We start from the raw sequence: 4,910 nt of genomic DNA, 5'->3' as shown, positions 1-4,910 counted from the left end.
TGTCTTTCAGGTACGTACAAAGGAGCACTATTGCTGAAACATAGATAAGAGTATGTTTAGTTTTGCACAAAGCCCCCAAAATGTCTCCCAAGGTACACCCCATTCTGCATCCCCACCAGCTGTGAATGGACCCCCTGCTGCTTCACATCCTGCAGGTGTTTAAGGTTCTCAGAGACCTGATCTGATCCACTCTTGTAAGTTTTCAGGGATATGTCCTTGTTCGGAATGGCACTTCCCTGTGACATATGCTCTCCCACAGCCTTATTTGCAAACTCTTTGTCTCTTTGGTCAGGTGTCTGTTAAGGATTTTTGCCCATTTTTTAATACTTTTGTTTCTTTCTTATTGTTGAGTTTAAGACTTCTTGCTACATATGAGATAACAATCAGATATACTAGATATGTCTTTTGCAAATATTTTCTGCCAATCTCTAGCTTACCTCTGGGTAAATTTCAAATGTATTTTTTATGCTTCTCAAATATTACTTGTTGTGTTTCTATTACAATGAAAAGTGAAGTTAAACTTTCACTTCCTAAGCCATGGGAACTTCATGTGGGAACATGTCACACTACACTCAAAGGCCTCTTTCAGATACTACAAGGATGGAATGGGAAAACAGAGGGGGGACTTCTTCAGAGATGCTCTTCTGGAAAAGTAGAAATGTACCAACGTACCCTCCTTCCTGTGTTGCTGGTGAGAACTGTGCTGCGTGTCCACAGAGACACAGATCCTTGATGAGAGAGTGAGATTTCATCAGTTAGAATGACCGTTTCCTAACAATAAATTGTACCCCTGATGGATCTCAGTCTATGAGTGCTTGTTACTTGAATGATTCAATGGATTTAGCAAAGGTTAAAACAAAATCAATTCCTTGAATTATTATTATTAATTTTTATTTATGTTGCCCCAGAGAAGAGCTTGACAATTACAATCTCAGTAACACATTTCCATAATTTTTACTTATACCTCTTAAAATTTAGACACCATATTGTTCCATAATAAATGTTTTATCTACATCCCTCACATTTGAAACTGGATTCCAAGTGGACCTAGAAAATGAAATGTGATGACAGCGAATGTCTCTATATTCAGTAACATCTAAGGCAACAAATCTAATATGACACGAGGACGCTGCTGATTTCCAAGTATATTTCCTGCTTCTTCTCTGCTCAATGATTCCAGCAAACGTACAAAAGGACCTAAACCATCTGGTCTCAATGCTCCTGAAGTGCACACCTCATTCTGAGCTTATACCATCAAGATTTCATAAAGGAAAACACAGAGACCATAAGAAGTAACTGTCCACGTCGCCCCCATGAAGCCACCACCATCAGCCCTTCTCCCTCCTATCACGATGGTCATGCCCTCTTGCTGTGACCATCACTGGTAACTGGCAAAGCAACATGACTGAAATTTCCCCACTTTTTTTCCCATCACCCACTGGGCGTCTCTAATGGATATTCCCTCCAGCATTATCATATGATCTGGTCTCCAGACATAATTCCCTCCAATTTTCTCCACAAAGGAAAAATACATTTTTTTAGTCCTGGTGACCTTACACATTTTTCCTAGGGTTAAATGGACCCTAACAATACATCCCCAACCACTGAAGCATAAAGACACCTGTTATATATCCTTCTATGTTAACATGAATTTGGATGGATCTCCTCTAATCCACCAGCTCAAGAAGGGCAGGTCAGATGCTGGGGCATCTGTGCAAATTCAGGCCCTTCTTCCACCTGGTGAATAATGGGCCCACCTGGTTCTAGGTTTTAGATGCCATCCCTTCCATTCCCCTATCGCACAGCGTATGAGCTCGATATTCAGTTCCTTACAACAGGGTGCAGACTTGTCCTGTGATTCTTGTCCATATAAGTTTGTTCGGCTCTCCTATTATCGACATTCAAGCAGGCTGGTGCTTTAGTAGGTAATTTACTCTGCAAATATTATTGCAAAAGCTAGAAGAAGTATAGTACTGTGTTCATGAAATAGTATGCAGTAGTATCTTCTCATAGACGGCAGGCTCGACATCAGTCAGTGTACAGGTGAAATCACTGGGCTGAGGGAGAGCTGACCTGCCCCAGATCCACAGGTGTGACCTCTCAGGGCAGGAGTGGAGCCAGCGCTACATGTACAGGGTGTCAGCCAGAGATGGGGACTCACGTTTGTCTTTCTGGTTCCCAGGAGAAGTAACATCACTGATGACACTCATGTCAACATCCAGCACCCCTGGCAACCCCACTATAAAGTTCAGACATACCATTGCCATCGTGATCCCCAGTTTACATCCTTGCAGACTGAAATGCCGATGGTGAGGCCACATCCTCAGTGCCCACAGTGAGATGGGATGGAGCTGTGCTCTGCTCTCCAGCACCACTTACTGATGTGACCTCAGGCACAATCCCAGGACTCAGTGACCCAGGGACTCTGGAGAGCTGCTCTCAGGTGGACTTTTCAAAAGAACCTTCTTCCTGAAGTGGGAGCTTTCCTCTGACCATGACACCCTCATACTCTGCAAGCCATTCACTGTGAAGGTTTACTTCCAAGAATCATGCATGTTCTCTCACCCAGCGCAGTGGGAAATGTGTTCCCTGAGCTCCAATGTCACTGGCTGTGACAGGGAGGGTTAGAAATTAACACTTCTAGATGTAGTGAGTCTGTGCACTGTGTCCAGGCCACCTGCCCAACATGTTGGAGTCCTGAGGAGCTTCCAGGAGCTGTCTCTTCTTAGGCCTTGCTAGCCCTGGGGATTCCTCAACGTCCACCCGCCAGGAAGGAGCCCTGAAGCTCGCGGTATTCCTGCAGACACTCAGTTGTGCACAGGAAACAGGCAGGTCAGGCTACTGGCCACGTCAGCAGTGCTGGGATCCATGACCATCTCAGCAAGAATGACTACCTTGTCCACAAAATACACGGTGTGTTTAGTTGTTATGAATAAATCCACCTCCAGAGCAACTCTTAATAAAATTTAAACTGTTTCAGGTGAAGAAATGTTCACCCAAGTTAAGGGAAACACGAAATCCGTTGTGAATTATGATAAACATTAACTTTACCTCACTCTGTCTGAATTCAATGTGATTATTACATGTATGGTTTTCCTCAAATACTTGCACATCCGGGAAACAAACACGAGGTAATGCAGAAAAGAAAAAGCAAGAGTCTGTGTTTGACATCTTGGAGGACTCTGTATGTGTGATGGGTATTTATGTGAAATATATACATCCATGGGATTAAAGTCTATTCCCCAAATCTGCCGTTAATCCTTGAGCACAGCTGACTTCCCGACTATCCCTTCAGCATCATTTCATTCCTGGACACAGAGTCCCACAGGCATAGGGAGGGGACGCCAGGTGGGGGCTGAGTTCTCTGAGGGCACAGTCAGCAGCGTCCTCAGGTGGAGTCCCAGAGACTGGGACCTCCCTTCACTACTTTCTGCTTTTTATAAAAAGGTTCCTCCCTTATGCAAATATCCCCTTAGACCACAAGGTAAAAACAAAGTACCTGTTCACTTAAATTCAGGTTTCTCCTCATGCTTGAAGAGAATTTCTGGGCTTCAGGAATCTCATCTGCAAGAAGATGAATCCACTGTGGCTCTTCCTCTTCCTGGTGTCAGCTCCCAGAGGTGAGTGTCTCAGGGATTCAGTCGTGAACACATGGGGAAGCTGCATCTGAGCCCGTGAGTCACCGTGGTTCTCTCTGTCCACAGGTGCCCTGTCCCAGGTGTAGCTGCAGGAGTCGGGACCCAGCCTGGTGAAGCCCTCACAGACCCTCTCCCTCACCTGCACGTTCTCTGGATTCTCATTAACCAGCTATGCTGCAGTATCCTGGGTCCGACAGCCTCCAGGAAAGGGGCTGGAGTTTGTTGGTGTGATGTGGGGTGGTGGAAGCACATATTATAACCCAACTCTTAAGTCCCGGCTCAGCATCACCAGGGACACCTCCAAGAGCCAAGTCTACTTATCGCTGAGCAGCCTGACAACTGAGGACACAGCCGTGTATTACTGTGCGAGAGACACAGTGAGGGGAAGTCAGTGTGAGCCCAGACACAAACCTCCCTGCACGGAGGCCCGTTACCAACAGGGGTCGCACAGGACCCACCAAGTACAGGGCTGAGGCCTGTGGCAGGTGCCGAGAGGGGCTCGGAGGGAATTTTTGTTAGAACCTGTACTTTCCCCTTCCAGCCCAGGACCTCCACCAGAGACCCGGTTCTGTATCCTAATGTTTCATTCCTGTGGATTATGAAGTGTCTAGAAAATATTGTGTGCATGTACATATTTGCTTAATTTTTATTTTTATTATACTTGTGTATATATATATATTCATATGCATAGACACATATAATACTCAAGAATTAAAGTTGTTTGTCATTTCTTTATTTACCTTTTTCTTAAAGGAGTCCGGAACCACCCTGTGGCTCACCATAATGTTCAATTTGAGCCTGAAGTTCGTGAAACTTGTAAATATACTGACAATGCACATGAGATTTTTAAACAGTATTAATCGTTGTTTTGTTTTTGTAGATGTGGAAGGAAGAGACACACCGTCCTGCTTTCAGGCAACCTGCACAAACATTCTGAATTCTGCAGCAGGCAGCGTTATAGACTCTAACGCCAGAGCGCTCCAATACTGCACATGCAATTATCCTCATTATTCACAGATTCCATAAGTGCAAATTCACCTACTTCTACCTTTTATGAGCACCCCAAAATAAATACTGTCATTTTGTGGTCATTCACGGACATTGACAATGCAGCTGCTTGTTTGAATTACGGAATACACATGTGCACACACACAGACAAACACACACACACACACACACACACACACACACATTTCCAGCTGAGGTCAGTCAAGGTGATGCTCTCTTTTCTTGTTTCAACTCCCGTCATGGAATTGAGCACTTTCTGGGATC

The 4,910-nt window shown here is 44.8% G+C and overlaps 1 pseudogene; it reads left to right on the top strand.

Moving 5' to 3' along the window:
* Positions 1 to 3,565: 3,565 nt before the first annotated feature.
* LOC114891699 lies at positions 3,566 to 4,111 on the top strand (annotated as a pseudogene).
* Positions 4,112 to 4,910: the final 799 nt, after the last annotated feature.

This window comes from Monodon monoceros, unplaced genomic scaffold (assembly GCF_005190385.1).
Source record: "Monodon monoceros isolate NGI ecotype Baffin Bay Population unplaced genomic scaffold, NGI_Narwhal_1 Contig855_ctg1, whole genome shotgun sequence".
Classification (NCBI taxonomy): Eukaryota; Metazoa; Chordata; class Mammalia; order Artiodactyla; family Monodontidae; genus Monodon; species Monodon monoceros.
The sequence above is the reverse complement of the archived record's forward strand: the minus strand, read 5'-3'. Positions and strand labels throughout refer to the sequence as shown.